Genomic DNA, 17,234 nt, shown 5'->3' with positions numbered 1-17,234 from the left:
GGTTCCCCAGGACAACGTGATTTGTGAGATAACAAAGTACATATTTTCCTAATAATGAAAACAGAGAATGCAGACTTGGAAAGCCAGTTTGAAGCTAACCTCATAGTGCCATAGGAAGACATTCAGGACCAGATCATATTCTATCTATTAGGTAACAAAGCAGACTTTGTAGGGTGACAAAAGACTTGACACTAGTGTCATCCTATTCCACCCTACTACATTGCTTGAAAACCAGTCAAAGCAGAAGGTAGGTGGGCACTCTTCCCACTTACTGCTTTTGTGACAGCCTTAAGGCTAAGATGGCATCATGTTACAACAGTTGATACATTATTGGGACGTCTTTTAGGAACTTGAGCAAAATAAGATCATACTTAAGTGTCTACTGGTGGAACAGGACAGATTTTTAAATATCTTTTTTCTGATTTCATCCTTGTCACTCTTAAATGTTTTCTAAAACAACTAAAGGATTATTTGTAAGTTTTCAAGTATGGGTGATATTGAACCTCAAACTTCTTTTGATTCTTTCTTCCAGAGTCTACACTCTCACCATCCTACTCAGTTCTTTTATACTACTTCAGTCCTCCCCCGAACAGGGAATGTTGGAAATGAAATGTAGAGATATGACTAGTAGCTTTCCCTCCATTATTGCTTCTTTTCAAAATACAAACCATTAACAAGCAAATTAATGACCACTAACCTAAGTTAAACTTCACACATTTTTCAGTTGCAAGAGTATTACTGGGAAAGAATAAAAATGTGATACCAAACACAGCATAAGTATTTGAATGGGTGTACAAACCCATTGGGCAAATAAGAGTTAAAGAGGTGCTGTAGGCTCAATCATCTCTTGCCTCCTGGAAGAGATCTCAGGCTTAGAGAGAACAGTTAAAAGGCAGGACAACTGAGGTGAGAGTAAGTCAGGAAAGAGTTTATCATGTTTTCTGTTTGATAGGCCTGCCTGAGATGTAGAGCTAATCAGAGATTATTACTACCCAAAGGCAGGAAGGCTTGGTATTATGACTGTTATGCTTATGGGTTTGCTTTTTTTTAAATCAGGGCCCATTTTGTTCCCTTTTTGACCACCGAAAATGTCTTACCCAAGACTCATTTATGGTTTGAATTGGACTATTGTGACGAATGACTACATCTCCCTTTAGTTTCATAGTTGGTCGGGTCAGAAGGGACCTAAGTAGATCATCAAGTACGACCCCTGCCATGGGCAGGAAAGGATGTTGTGGTCAAATGATCCTGGCTAGGTGATTATCTAGTCTTCTTTTGAAGACCCCCAGGGTAGGAGCAAGCACCACTTCCCTTGGAAGTTGGTTCCAGATCCTAGCCGCCCTGACTGTGAAGTAGCACCTCCTGATATCTAGCCTGAATCTACTCTCTGCCAGCTTGTGACCGTTATTTCTTGTTACTCCTGGTAGTGCTCAGGGGAACAGGGACTCCCCCAATGCCTTCTGGTCCCTCTTGGCCAGTTTGTAGATGGCCACCAGGTCGCCCCTCAGCCTTCTCTTGTGGAGGCTAAACAGGTTCGGGTCCCGTAGTCTCCACTTGTAGGGCCTGCCTTGCTGCCCCCTGATCATGTGAGTGGTCTTCCTCTGGACCCTCTCCATGTTGTCCACATCCCTCTTGAAGTGCGGTGCCCAGAACTGGATGCCATACTCCAACTGCAGCCTGACCAGTGTTGCAAAGAGGGGGAGGATCACCTCCATGGACCTGCTTGAGATGCATCTGTGGATGCATGACAAGGTACAGTTGGCCTTCCTGACTGCATCCCCACACTGTAGGCCCATGTTCATTTTGGAATCAATAATAACTCCAAGATCTTTTTCTCCCTCTGTGCTAATGAGAAGGGAGTTCCCCATCCTGTAGGTATGCTGCTGGTTCTTCCTCCCCAGCTGCAGTACCTTGCACTTGCCAGTGTTGAAACCCATTCTGTTCTCTTCCACCCACCCCTGTAACCTGTCCAGATCTAGTTATAGCCTGTCCCTCTCCTCCAGCATGCCCACTTCTCCCCACATCTTAGTGTCATCTGTGAAGAAGAAGCTGGCTTCCCTAGTGGAATCCATGCAGTTATGAGTCCTGAAATGACCAGATCACAAGGTACTAATTACCTAAATAATGTCCTTTTTTTATAACTGCTGAGAAGAGTGTTCACACTGCAAAGCGCTGTAAGATGAAGTAGTTAAACCCCAATTCATATTGTATAAATGCCAAAAGAATTGTAATTAATTCTAAATTTGACTTAACCTGATTGCTGTCTTGGTTTCTTAAAGTTTCCTCAGAAAGTTTAGAAGCTTATTTTCAGTTTGTTTCAAAAGCACCAGACACTACCCATTCTCATGTAAAGGAAAATGCTCTTGATCAAAGGGAGGATTTCAATGTCATGAACTTCTTATTATTCAGTGGTGCACATTACTTGGGTTTCACATGAGGTCAAACCAGCAACCAAAATATAGATCTAATTAATTTGCTGTTCCTTAAGTAGGGACCTGAGTTTGCTGGTTACAGCATTACCATATGAGCCTTATTTTGCTTCCTTTCAAATGCCATTTATCACTAAAATAGCACAGCGTACATGTGGATATTGGTTTTATGGATAGCTGGGACAGGAACTCTTACAGATTCCAACTATTTGAATTTAGTTTAGCAAACTGCTCCTCAAAAGGGGTGGCTCAGCTCAGCTGGTGGCTGGACCCTGCACAGCTTATCAGATATGAGGGTCAGCAGGAATCAGCCTTGGGCTCCTGCACTATAGCTGCCAAGCTCTGCCTTGCTCCAGCTGCTCAGCCCCACTTGGGCATGTGTCTAGGTCCTGGGAGTGCAAGCACCAGGTGATGGATGAGCTGCAGTGCAGTGGGGCATAGTTTCAACTGTGGGTCAGTGGGAGGGGTGAGCCACCAGCCTGCCACCCCCTCCAGACACACTGATCCGAGTCTAGCAAGGACATTCAGTGCAGCAAGCCAGCCTGGAAGGCACCACAGCTGCTGGGTGCTTCAGGGCTGCGGTGCTGGCTCTGCCTGCTGGGAGCAATGGGACAGAGATGCCATGTCTGGCCCCACTGCATCCTGGCTTTCCTGCTTACCGTGACTCCGGAGGCGCCACTGTATCTTGGGATGCTGGAGGACTTCAATTTGGGCAGAATAGCTGTGGAGAGTGGCCACACCTTAATAGAACAAAAGCAAAATTAGGTGGAGCAGATAATCCTGCCCAGAAGTGCCATAACTTTAAAAGGAATAATGAGTGCTTTAAACTACTTAAAGGTGTTAATATGCAGTCAATCCAGGGGTTAAGAGCCCCAGAAGCTGCCTAAAATTGCCATACAACAAGGCTCTTAGATTAAAAGATGGTGTTGTGTCCTGCCCTGTCTTTTGTCTAATTTCCAAATGATTGTTTAGCAGCTTTTTATAGTCCTGGTTACTGTTACTCATGCAATTTATGTCAGGTCACACTTGCCTATCATCTGTGTACTTTAACATGACAGAACATTATATAGTTTAAGTAATACAGTATGGCATGAGATGTAGCTTAAATGTGTACTCACTTATCTACATTCTAATCATAAAATGCATAATGCTGCCGTTTTGTATCACTGCCCGAAGGCAACTTCCCACAGACTTGCTTGTCTCAGTTTCATGTCTAGCAAATCTTGGCACCCTAAGCAGATGGGTGTATGACCACTCTGTGTATACACTGTCTAATACACTTTTATACTTGCCCAATTATCTGTGGTTTATTTAGGCCAGCGCAGTTCATGTCTAATGATCTTGTTAGCTCTATATTTAAGTACATTTTTAAGACCTGAATGTGGGGTGTTAAATTGGCCCTGCCAAGAGGTCCTGAAGCTGCTAATTAGCAGTAGGCAGTGCTAGGGTTCATAAGTGGTGGAGTGGTCCCATAAAGAGGTTAAATGCTTGTCTGTTGTTCCTCTAATCTTGTAAATTGAATTAGTCCATATGTCTCTGCAGGCCATTAAGGATACCAGTGTGTCTTCTGCTGTTTTCTGTGTCTAATGTGGTTTTACAGCTCAAAAAAGATAACTTAATTATGTCTGTGCATGGCATTCCGCATTCCTACAATGTTTTGCGAGCTTTCAAGAAAGATCTGAAATTTTGCCTATATAGCACATCTCACAAAGGCATCTGCCACTAGAAGCTGAAATTGTAACACTTTTTTTCTTCAAAAAACCCCACTGCCTCTACTTTTTTTTAATATAGTTCCAGATTTTTTGATTGTTGGCATCATATTTGCTTTGCATTGGAGGACTGGTGCCTATTTGGTTTAACCAGAATGACTTGTATTTTCTGTAACAATCAGGACAGTGAATTAGAGTACTAATTTACTCTGGAAACTAAACTGCAAGTATTTTTCCCGTGACTGGAGGGAGCCAAGTGAGACTTCAAATGTGATGTAAAATATTTCAAGAGGCAGCATGTCACTCCTATACACTTGCCAGATTTCAAACCATGTATTGTAGTGTGAGTAAACTGTACACCAGTAGCATGCATTCAGTGTGGCCATAAGTTTAATGAGTAAACTACTTAGGTTATGTACAGATATTACATGTCCCCTGTTAAACAGAGAGTGCTCTAAATCCATAACTGAACAGATGTTTATGGGTCTTGCAGTGCTTTTAAAATGATGGGTCCCACCCTAAGTTAACCCTGGATGGACGTGTACTAACTTAAAGCTGTTTCTATTAAAGCACTTTAGCGAATGTCTGTGCGAGATCTCATTGAGGGTTAATACCACCTGCCATCCCAGGTGGTATTATGCAGGGCTGCACTTTAGCCTTGGGCAAACTTCTCTGCTCCACCCAAGTGCTAGGCTGGCCCCACCCACTCTGCTGTCACTGACCCTGATTCCAGCCTGGCACACAGCCTGGTGGGGGAAGGAGCCAGAGAGGGCAAAGGGGGTTTCTTTCCCTGCAGCTGCCTTGGCTCCACAACATGCCGCAGCCCAGCTAGGGGCTGTGGGAAAAGGGCTCTGCACAGCTGCCTCTGCAGGGTTAGTGGTCTGGGGTCTTTCTCCCCTGCAGTAGCTCCAGTCAGGTAGCAACTCAAGAGAGGAAGGGATCTGGGGTCTTCGCTCCCCTGCTTCCAGTTGCCAGCTGGCAGGTGAGGGCAGAGCTAGGAAGAGGAGCCACTCTGGCAGCCTCCTGAAAGGCATGTGGAAGTGCCAACAGTGGCCAGTGCAGGAAGCTCCAAGCCTGTCCCCCCCCCGCCACTAAACAGTAAACTTCTATTCAGTTCACTCATGCCCTAATTTATAGAGCTTTAAGTAAAGCACAATAGAGAATTTCCTCCATGGGCTTTTTGAATGTCTGTACTTAGCCTTAAATGTTTAGTGAGTGAATCACCTAGAGTTGGAGCCCAGAATAACGAGAGTTTTTTTACTACTCTACTACTTTACTAGAGAGACAAAAAAACCCCAGGTAATTGAAAAAACTAATGGTTGTATGCTGCCATAGTGGTCTCCTTACCTTTTAAATAGACCCATTGGGCTGGACCCTTTCATCCTGTCCAGCAGTGTGTGGTACCTTTATTCCATATGGAGTGCCACTGAAATCAGTTGCACAGTTTGCAGAATAAAGTACTATACAACATGAGTGAGGATAGCAGAACAAATTCCCAAATTAAACATTGCTCAAGGCCAGATTCTGCCCTTGTATGTAATGAACTGCACTGCAGTCCACAGGTTGTTTCTGCAGAGTCAGTGAAACTACTCTCAGAGTAGCAGGTTGCTTGTTGTGTATATAGCTGAACAGGGCCTTTTTTCTTGAGTACCATGGTGCTTAAAGCTTTTAAGCCTGCATTTTTTATTTTGATTCAAATAGATTTTTTTCCCCCTCTTTCCTGTAAGAGAGCAATGCCAAAATACCAACTACAGCCTCAGATGTTTCTTGTATTAGGAATACTACTGTGAACACAGCTGTGTCAAATGAACTGCACTATTTAGCAAAGCATATTAAAAACTTGAGACAATATTTAAATCCTTGTACAAGGTGGACTCCGTGGTAGAAATTCAAAGTGATACTACAAAGGTTTAGGTAGCCTTTAAATTTAGTAACTTGAAGATTTCCATATTTTTAAGAGACAATGGCTGCGTCTACATGAGACGCTGACTGTGCAGTTGTTACTATGCAGTCATCTAGCACTTGCGTACACAAGTACTAAATGACTGTACAGTAACCGGAGTTACCGTACAGTAGCATCACTACACAGCTTTTTGGTGATGCTGACTGTGCAGTAGCTTGTTACTACTGCTCAGTAGCACTGCATCACGCTTCATGCCATGTGATGCTACTGCGCAACGAACTACTGCACAATCAGAGTCTTATGTGATGCAGCCACAGTACCTCAGTGGTTTCTGACCTGAGCTGTAATAGGTCTAACATGTCTAATAGGTCTGCGAAAGATGGCTATGATCAATCAAAAGTATGTGAATGCCCACACTTACAATTCAAAGGGGTCTGCACCTCCATTTGAAATTTTTTAGGGGTCCGCAAATGGAAAAAGATTGAAAACTACTGGCTTCTGTTACTGTTGCATAAAAATATTTCCACAGTCATGAAAACAGTTTAAATCCTATTTTGCTACTTCAACAGAATTGAAGTTTTTCAATTGCTCTTAAAGTTTGTGTGGAGTCACGAATGACTTTTTCTAACAACAACAACAAAAAGAAAAGAAAAGAATCTTACCTGTGTCTTTTAGTGAAAATGGTCCTACTTAGCTTAATGGAGTAACATTCAAGAGAAAAAAGGCAAGACACATTCATTAAGGAGTTTTGCATTTTGTTCAGCACATGCATTTCCACTTCTTTGGCCTAATTCTTTTCTTTTTTCAGCAGAGGTTCCCAACCACTGGGCCATGGCCCGGTACCAGGCCACAAAGGGCTGGTTGTGGTACAAGCCCCTCACTTGGACCCCATCTGCCCACGTGAGCAAAAAGCTTCCACCACTGGCAGTCAGGTGCGAAGTTAAAGCTGGATGGTGGGACAACCCCCAGAGGGAGGCAGCTGGCTCTATGTGCCCCACCCCACTCCCACTGGTCCGCAGTATAAGAAAGGTTGGGAACCACTGTTTTCGAGGACCCGGTTCTCTTTTGGTAAGGAATTTCTTGAATCATGCCCTTCACAAATGTTGCAGTGAAGTCCAGATTGATGTGTGCCCAGGCTTTTGGGTTACAAGCTGTATCATCTAATGTCTTTGTATAACATACAGGAATGTGGAGTCTTGTCTTTACTGAAATCTTTAACGCCGTAGCAGTGCTACCAGTTATTAAAATGGTTAGGGTTACTGACTTGTGAATAGGTACTAGCTAATATATTGGCTTAGCAATGATCCATTAGGGATTTGTAGCTTCAGAATAGCAAGATAAGGGAGCTGGTATTGCAAGACCGCTTTTATTCCACTGTTACACGTGAGCGTTTATATACCTCTTATATACTTTGTGAGAGGTTACCTCAACAAAGCTTTGTCACAATTAGTGTAAAGCTGGTGGAGCTTGCCCTTTTTAGAATGCAACACACAAATTCAACAAGAGCTAATGGATTCGCCTTTCCTGTGAAAGTTGGATAGGCAGTACCAGCCGCAGAAGTCTCACTTGTGCCATCCAGTTTTCCGAGAACTGTAGTCTACATATTGACAAGGAAAGTACTGCTTCAGAGGGTGACCTTGCAATACTATCCCAGGAGCTTCCCTCCCTGTGAGGTGCTCCCCTTCTCCATGAGATACTTTTCACATAACTTTATGCTCTTCACTACCCTTTAAGTAATCCTCATCTTTTCAAAGGTCTTCATGAGTATCCTGCCAACTCAAGCCAATGCACACTAGCTCCTCTTCTAATCAGCTGATAATACCATTTGTTTTCCTAACCCGCTCTAGGCCTGGCTAATTAGTTCCAATCAGGGGAGTTTTAGATGACTGTTAACGGTCCTGTCATTTCCAGCCAGCTTTTTTTTTTTTTCAGTAAGCAACTTAATAAGGACATGGGCTATAACCATAAAGTTGGCACAGACTCTTTTACAAAATTATTATAGCAAAACTTTTAAAAGAATGATGATTTATTTCAAAGATTAAAAATATTCTAAATAAACAAAAGCAAAGGTCATCTGAAGGAATTTGACTCAACCTTAAGCTACCACTTCAGGGAACAGGGAGAAAATGACCTCCCTTTCTGTGGAGACTGCGCTGAAATCTTGCCAAGCCTCAAAATATTCAGAACATTGGTCAAGTGCCAATAACTTTGTTATTCATGAAATGCCTAGTGTATACAAGCCTGTGGAGCTGTTGCAAATCTGAACAAACTACAATAAAGGCCTCTGCTTTGCAGAAAGCCAGGGAAGTTGCTTTCCCCATTTGAACCTTTGTTTTAGTTGAGTTGCACAAAACAGGAATCAACTGGCTTTGTTTGGATGAAGAAGTTGAGTGTCACTGTTCATGCACAGAGAAGGTTATTTGCTGTATAGGCAGGGGATGTACCACATTATAGTTTAGATTATTTCATAAGATTTTTCTGAGGCCTGGCCTGTGGCATGATTCATGTTTAAGACTATTCTCTGTCTAGTTTATTTGGAGTAAGCAATTGATGTACCTGTAGCTTTTGCGAGTTCCAAATCACAACTCTGCTATTTTTACATAGACTGCAGAGCATTTGATTTGATGGAGAATCATGTCCAGGCTGTTCTCTGACTTACTTCTGGTATACTTGCCACTATACTAGTAATTCCTAAGCAGCCACCACTGATGACTGATCTGCTTTCCAGAACCCAGCCTCTGCTCCACATGCCTTTGGTGTTTTGTGACTGTTGGATTAAAAGGGTTCTTATCATTCCTGCTGTCTTCTTTAACTGTGTCTTTTTAAAGCATGTGCAGCTTGATTCTGGCTCTTTTGTTGATACAAAGTTACTAGAACTGCAAAGTGACAGTGGCAGTTGGTCTAAAAGCTCCTGAATTTCTGCCAGTTTGTGGTTATTACACAAAATCTTGAAAAAGAATCAAACAATTAGAAAGGACCTCAAGGGTCATCTAGTTTATCCCTTTGCCTAGATGAAGAATTGGATGACCAAGTTTTTAAAAAATGAATGTCTCAGCAACTATGAGGCTTCCATTTGGGAGTAAGACCAATAGAAAGAGTGACGTTGTAGACATGATGGTCCAGGCAATATGTGAGATGCAGGGGTGTTTGGGGTGGTGTACTTGATTGATCAACTGCATGGCTGAGATGGCTTTCTGGGGAAAGGCAGAAAAATAAATTGTTCAATTGTTCAGCTGCAGGTTTTTTATCTTAGAACTATCAAAACATGAATTCTTAAACATTTTCCAGTCTTCCAAAGCTGTAGAGCAACACACAGTCATTTTAATGTCTTACAAATCTTGCCTTCGGTTTGCACTGTCAATCTGGCCTCAAAGTTAGTTTCAAAATCCTACAGTGTTGGAACCCATGCCACTTTTTTTATACCACATTGTACCTGCAGTGGGTGTTTTTACACGTGCTCCGGAGATGGGGAGGCACTTTAATTAGAGCCGCTCTAATTAAAGCTCCCACAGTCTCTCATGTATCACCATCCCTGCACTTAAGATGGGGGGTGCTTTAACTAAAGCTCTTTGGACAAGTTTTATTTAAAGCACCCCTGCCACCATATATTATATTTATATTTTTGCTAATATTATATATTTTTCTTAGCAAGAATTACTAGCTCAACTGAAGTCAATGGAAGCTTGGCCATTGACTTCAGTAGAGTCAGGATATTATTATTTGCAGTTTGCAAATGCAGAAGCCATAGTAGTAGGTAGGTATCTGTGTGTGTGTGGGTGCGTGTGTATGGCTTTTCAATACAACAAATGGGCTACCTATTTAGGACTGCTATTCATCCAGTATTTAATAAGCAGTTTAAGTTATTTTTTGAGAGCCTAGCTTTAATTTTATAGCAGAGTAGCCTTGTAGGTCGCAAAGCTCAGTGGAGTTACCAGGACCGGCAAGGTGTTTATCTTTTGTTTTGCATATTGAGATTTGACAGACTCAAGCTGACCCCTAGTGGATGTGATAAATTTGAATACATTCTGCTACACGCTAGTGATTTTTTTTACGTTTCCAGCTCTCCAGATAAATCATAAAGGTAATTTCCTGACACATCATTAGTATTGTATAGCTAACTTCTTCAATAACAGGGGCAAGCACATTCTTACAAGAAGGAAAATTGTACTTATTGTGCCATCCTTGGAAGATTGTATCCACATGTTTGCAGCTGCTGAGCTGCTTCTCTTCCTCTCCCCTGCATGCCAGCGGCCAATAAAGATTAAAAGATTGTATTCAATCCTACATCTGAAATACATTCATGAAAAAGCACAGCAGAAGTTTTATGATGATGAACTTCTTTCCACAAATGGTGGAAGCTGGAAGGGACTGTCGGATTTGATAGATTTAGTCACACAGACACAATACAAGACCCAGTTAAGAAAGGTGTGAATCCAGGCATAACTCTGGTTGTTCTTTATTCTCTAAATCATAGGAAATCTACCCTTCTATTACATATTGGAAGGGCATATGTGGTTTCAAGAGAATCCAAATATTATCTGAGATGTCAGTAAGTGAGAAGAAAAACAGGCAGAATTATATTTTAAATGTAGCTCAGCAAACGTTTTGGGATGTTATATTTTTAGTCTTCTGTATTAAAACTATCTCTCTTACTGAGAAAATAGCTATTTAAAGGTATACTCTGATGAAAGGACAATGTTATGTAGCAGCCTCTTAATTCTAATGAATGTGTCTGTAAATAGTTTGCAGTCTTAAATGAATAGTATAAAGTATCTGAGTGTTCTGTATACAGTAAAGATACTTGGCTTGGTAGCGTCCTGGGACCAGTATAAGATGGTCACAAAGCCAAATCTGAGATCCAAGTAAAATTGAAAATTTAGAACTTCTGTCTGGCAGCCGGAACATATTATGAAGTCAGTTGGATTTAATTGCACACTGTAGTTATCTGTAACCATGACAACTATCCACAACAACAATAAATGGTTCCATTTAGGATTTTGAGCCAATTAAGCCCTTTTTTACTTAAAGGGAAAGTACTGTGAGTGCTTCCATGGGGGGCAGTGGATGGTGGTGGGAGAGTTCAGAACTCAAAAGCTGTAAATAAAGTTGCATCTGTCATTTGGGGAGAACTATTCTGAAGCTCTGATTTTTTCATTTGAAGCAATTACCATTCATCAAATTTCATAGATTTCATAAACATTAGGGCTGGAAGGGACCTCGGGAGATCATTGAGTCCAGGCCCCCGCCCAAAGAGCAGGAAGTCAGCTGGGGTCATAGCATCCAATATGCTCTTGAAAGTGTTCAATGTAGGTGCTTGAACCACCTCAGATGGCAGGCTGCTCCAGACCTTGGGGGCTTGGACAGTAAAGAAATTCTTCCTTATGTCCAGCCTGAAACGGTCTTGCAGTAGTTTATAACCGTTTGAACTCGTCATCCCTTGGTGCACTCTGGTGAACAAACGTTCCCCCAGATACATATTTAGTTGACTTTTGCCACACACAGAGCTCCTGAGGACAGTGAGAGTTAACTATACATGAGAATAAGTAAAGGGATGGAGGATTTAATAGATTATGCTAAAGAAATTTAAATATTTCTTTTTATATTGATTAAGGATTTCTGTGATTCAGGTGTCAATGCATTTATGCAGGCTTGTGAACTTTAATTTGCAATGTGGTAGACATAAAATCATTCCCTTTATATGTCCAGATATCTGTGGTTTTGTAGTAAATGGAAAAATTATAGTAAGAAGCCTGTGCCTTTAGCTAATAAGTAAAGCTTTCTTTTAACAAAAGTGTGAACTGATCATCCAGCAGGAGCTAGGAAACAAATCCTAGAACTGGGTCAGAAATTTTATTAACCCTACAAGTGACTAAGCTGACTAAATCCTCCAGGAAGGGAAAAGGGCATTACTATTAAAGGCCAGCACTGTACCCTGTAAAAACAGGAGCAATCCTCCACAGGAGAGATAATTAAATAGAGACCAAATATCCAACTAATTTTGCAGTAACTAATGTATAGCACCATTACAGTTGCCAACCTCTTGTGGCCTTCACATTGCCAACAGAAGAATGAAAAAAGAAAATTTGTAACCTACTTTTCACTGCCCCAGTGCTCCAAAGGAACTACATAGCTGTTTTAAACAGCCCTTTCAGGATTTCTCTTTGCCTATTCCTTGTCATAAGCTGGTTTTTATGGCACCATTTTATAGCTCTCTTACTGCATAGTGGCTATTTTGGGGCCTTGTTGGGATATGCTGGATCATTGTTTCATAGCAGCTGCAGGCAGACAAACCAGTCATATGCATGTGAAGTATAGATGATATCTGGGGAATGGTTAATTAAGGAAGGTGGTTTTCAGAAGCTGACAATGTAATGCCTTCAGACCAATGAGGCTCTCAAGGCTTCAAATACTGTTTCAATGGTCAAATGTGTTGCTTGGCACTTAATATCTTTCTGTAGAGCTTAAATAGATGAAAGCATACAAGATTCTCTCTACCATGAGGTTTAATTAAACACTTACAAATCTATCCATTGTTTTTCTTATGAACTCCTTCTTATATATTATTGCTACAGTATTAGCTATTTTTCCATCCAGCCACATCATGAAACCAAAGTTACAGCTCTTTTCCCAAGAAATTATCAACACAGCAAGTGCATGATTTTGCATGTTTGCCAAAATGTCACTATAAATGAAACTCTATAAATGAACTCTTTCCAGTATTTTAAAGCTCTGCCCATTATTTGAGTTAGTTTGGAGATTTGTTGAAAATTGCACATTTTGTGCTCCAATCATACATATTCCTCATGTTCCTATTTTTCATCTGTTTGATTTTCCTGCCTCTCAAATTAACTGGGTTTAGCTGCAGCTCAACTGATCACTAAAATCATTCTGGCCCTAAATGACTGTTTATTGAAGCAAAAATCATGTGCCAGGAAGCACTGTGGTCCATATCCAAAATGATATCTAAGCCGACTTCAGGCAGTTAAATCCAAAACGGCAGCCCAACAACCTACCAACAACAGCCTAATGGTGTAGGCCTCTAAATTCATGAGGCATTTCTTTGTTTGACCTGAAAATTCAACCTAGGAGGCTGAAGTTCTGCATCTGAGCAGCTCGGTGCTTAGTTGGGCTCCAGTAACGTGATGGCATGGCACTGAAATTTTGTGAGGGGACTAACTTGATAAGTATGCTTGTGCTTAATTAAAACCAACAAGAGCACGCATCTCATAAGTGCAATTGTGCTACATTTTTTTAAAATAACTAGTAGAGGAGGAGAAAGAAGGGGAAAGATGGTGGCTAGAAATACATTCTACTTTTGATGCTGGGTCACTGTGCAAGAAAGAATGCAAGGCCCATGGGACCAGAGAGAAGGCAGGCAAACTATAGCCCAGTGGTTAGGGCCACTGGCTGGGAGGCCAGAGCCCTTGGTTCTGATTCCTGCTACTTGCACTGTTTTACTTCTAATTTAAGAAATCTTGGTGTGAGGGACTTGGAGCAGGGATTTATTCTTTTTTGTATTAAACAGTCATTGGAAAAATGCATAAACAGACTGGTGTTTAGGACCTCCTTGGGCTCGGGAGGGAATCAGATCCATGACTCCCATTTGCTAAAGCTCTAAACATAAGCTTTTATTTGAAAGGTGGGTTCATATATTGATGCCTTTTCCTTTAGCTAAATTTTTAACAAAACCAGTGAGTCCTGTTCAGTTATTTGAGAGAACAGCTGTAAGTACCTCTCTGTACAGGGAGGTTCCCAAAAGGATGAAGATGTTTGCTTGCAGCTAGAGTTCCTAAGCTCTGGAAAGGGTGTAAATTGAGAAACTTCTGTGCTAAGTATATTGTGTTGGCAAGTTGGAAGTAGCCCCACTCACTGTATGGATGTGTTCTGGCTAGTCCTATTGAGGTACTTTCTGCATGCATCATATAGGGCATTGGTACTCAACTTGAATTTAAATGTGTCAGAAATGGTGGTGTCAATGTGAACGCTGCAGATACTTCAATAAGGGGTGGATGTTCTGGGGAGGATGACTGCTATCAACAGAAGGGATGTATTTATTGAGAACTGGAAAGAGCATATTTGGGCATCATCTGGCCAACCTTGGAAGCAGGGCTTTAACTTAGGTTCCATGAGGAACAAAACTCTCCAACACAAAGCAAACCATACAGAAAGGACAGGACAGAAAGAAAAAACTCCACTCTGGAAAAGGGCCAGAGAGCCACAGGACAACAACAAATGGTGCAAAAGGGGAGTAAGTCCGTAAAAATGCAACATGCATTCAATGTGTGTGTGCAAATGTGAGAAGTATGGGGAATAAACAAAATGAGCTAGAAGCTGCAGCCTTTGAAAAGAACTATAACATGGCTAGTATCACAGAGACCTGGTGGGACAGCTCTAACGGCTGGAGTGTCAACACTGAGGATTACACTCCCATTCAGGAGGACAGGGTTTGGAGAAAAGGAGGGACTTGTATGTCAAAAATATACGCACTTGTTTCCTAGTTCATGGGGAAAGACAGCAAAGAAAAATACATTTGGGTGAAGATGAAAGGTGAAAGATGCAGCACCGATATATTGGTAGATATTTATTATAGGCCACAAAATCAGGAAGAGGAGATGAAAGAGGAACTCTTCAAAGAAGCGATAAAGCTATCTAAAAGCTATAGGATGATACTGATGGCAGACTTCCGTTTTCCAAACATCTGATGAAAGAACAATAAAGCCAAACATAAAATGTTGAGCGGGTTTCTAACTTATGTGCAGGTCAATTTTTTTTAGAAGGTGGTGATACTACTAGGGAATCATCCATCTTGGATCTTGTCCTGGCCAATAGGGAAGAATGTGTTGAGTATATGAAGGTGATGGGCAACTTAGGAGGAAGTAATCATAATATGATACAATTCCAGATCCTGACATGGGGAAGTATGATGTCAGCCAAATTAGGATGCTAGATTTAAAAAAGGTGGATATGATTTGACTCAATAGGCATGGTGCCATGGGAAGATAGTCTGAAGGATAAAGGCTCCCAGGAAGGGTGGGAGCTTCTAAAGGGCACAGTATTGGAAATTCAACAAGAACCCATTCCAACATGATTGAAGTACAAAAAGAACGGCAAGTGACCAATGTGGCTGCACAAGGAACTTCTAAAATGCCTGAAATGCAAAAGAAAAGCCTACAGGGAATGGAAGAATGGTCAGGTTACCAAGAAAGCACCCCAGGAAATAGCAAGAACCTTCAGGGACAAAATCAGGACGGCAAAGATAGAGAATGAGTTGTACCTGGTAAAGGAAGTTAAAGACAACAAAAAGAGGTTATGTAAGTATGTTAGCCAGAAAAGAAGGACCAAGGAAGCTGTGGGGTCACTGTTAACTCACCTGAGGGAACTCTTAACAGAAGATTGAAAGAATGTGGAGCTCCTCAACAGCCACTTTGCCTCAGTCATCACAAAAAAATTAAGCTGCTGCCATATGCCTAATGAGGATTATTTGGATAACAAAGGGGACAAAATGAGGGATGGGATGACAAAAGAGACATTAAGAGAGTTTTTGATGGGTCTGAATGAATTCAAGTCTGTGGGACCCAAAGAACTTGATCCCAGGGTACAGAAGGAACTGGTAGTGGAGATATTGGATCCCTTGGCAGTGATCTGCAAGAAGTCATGGGAGATGGGCAAGGTACCAGAGGACTGGAAAAGAGCCCACATAATGTCCCTCTTTAAACAAGGCAAAAAGGAGGACCCAAGGAACTACAGACTAGTTGGCCTCACCTCAATACCTGGGAAGCTACTGGAGCATATCCTAAGAAAGGCCATTTCAAAGCATCTAGAGGAGGAAAGGCTGATCACAAACAGCCATCATGATTTCTTAAGAACAAATCATGTCAAACAAACTTGATTTCCTTCTTTGACACAGTAACTATTTGGGTGGATGAAGGGAATGCTGTGGATATAGTGTACCTCGACTTTAGCAAGGCTTCTGATGAGGTTCCACATGACATCCTCATAAATGAACTGGAGAAAATCACTATAAGGTGGATAGACGACTGGCTCAAGAGCCACAAGCAAAGGCTAATTGTTAACAAATCCATGTCAGAATGGTAGGAGGTTTTGAGTGGAGTCCCCCAGGGGTGTGTCCTGGGGCCTGTGCTGCTGAATGTGCTGAACAAATCTTTTATAAAAATAGGTACTGGATGCTAGCATAAAAAGGTTCTTGGGCCAGTTTGCAAATGACATAAAACTGGGATGGACTGTGAACACACTGGAGGACAGGAGCACAATTCAGAAAGATCTTAACAGATTGGGAAGATGGGTTGGAGCTAAAAGAATGAAGTTCAATACTGACAAATGAAAGTTGCTACACCTTGGGAAGAATAATCAAAAGCACAAATATAAAAATGGGTGATGCAATATGAGTCTGCAGTGTGATGCAACTGCACAAAAGACAAATACAGTTTTGGGATGCATCAATAGAAGCATTAGGTTCAGGACATGAGAGCTGATAGTGCCTCTCTACTCACCACTAGTTAGGCCTCATCTATAGTATTGCCTGCTTTTTTGGGCTCCTCATTGTTCTTAAAAGTTGGGGAAATTAGAGAGGATCCAGAGGCTGGCAACAAAGATGATTAAGGGCTTGTAAGGCAAGTAATAAAAGGAGAATGTGAAGAAATAAGGCATTTTCAGCTTGTAGAAAAGGCATTTAAACTATCTTCAAATACTTGAAAGGCTGCTATAAAGAAGGAGAACACCTTTTATCTCTTGTTAAAGAGAATAGGACATGGAGCAATGGCTTGAAGTTGCAGCAAAGAAGGGTTAGACTGGATATCAAAAAAACGTCTTCAGTGTTAAAACAGCAAGGCAGTAGAATAACTTGCTTAGTGAAGATGTGGACTTTCCATCACTGGAGGTGTTCAAGAATAGGTTGGACAGCCACTGGTCAGGGGACCAAGGTATAGCAATGCCTGTGATCTACTATGTATATTTCCCATGCTTCTGGGCTTTGCTGGCTGTCATATGGGGCTCAGAGGGAATCCTGCCCCCTCCCTCCCTCTAAGCCCCCTGCTTTTCAACTGTGTGTGTCAGGATTGTGTTTTTTTGGGAGGGGGGTAGTTTGTTTTTTAGGTTTTCTTTTTTAAGATTTCCTCAAACTTATTGGGTGTTGGCTGCAGCCAAGGCTGGGGGTTTTGACTGGGGTGTGCCAGT

At 41.6% G+C, this 17,234-nt stretch overlaps 1 long non-coding RNA gene across 1 annotated transcript; it reads left to right on the top strand.

The window, feature by feature from the left end:
* The first annotated feature begins 239 nt into the window (after positions 1-239).
* LOC109309547 lies at positions 240-16,901 on the top strand. The gene is made up of 3 exons (XR_002100953.1): positions 240-251; positions 3,218-3,219; positions 16,816-16,901. It is a non-coding gene; the product is annotated as an uncharacterized LOC109309547 (long non-coding RNA).
* The last annotated feature ends 333 nt before the right edge of the window (positions 16,902-17,234 follow it).

This window comes from Crocodylus porosus, unplaced genomic scaffold (genome assembly GCF_001723895.1).
Source record: "Crocodylus porosus isolate Cpor-Errol unplaced genomic scaffold, CroPor_comp1, whole genome shotgun sequence".
Classification (NCBI taxonomy): Eukaryota; Metazoa; Chordata; order Crocodylia; family Crocodylidae; genus Crocodylus; species Crocodylus porosus.
This window is presented reverse-complemented; position numbering and strand designations above follow the sequence as displayed.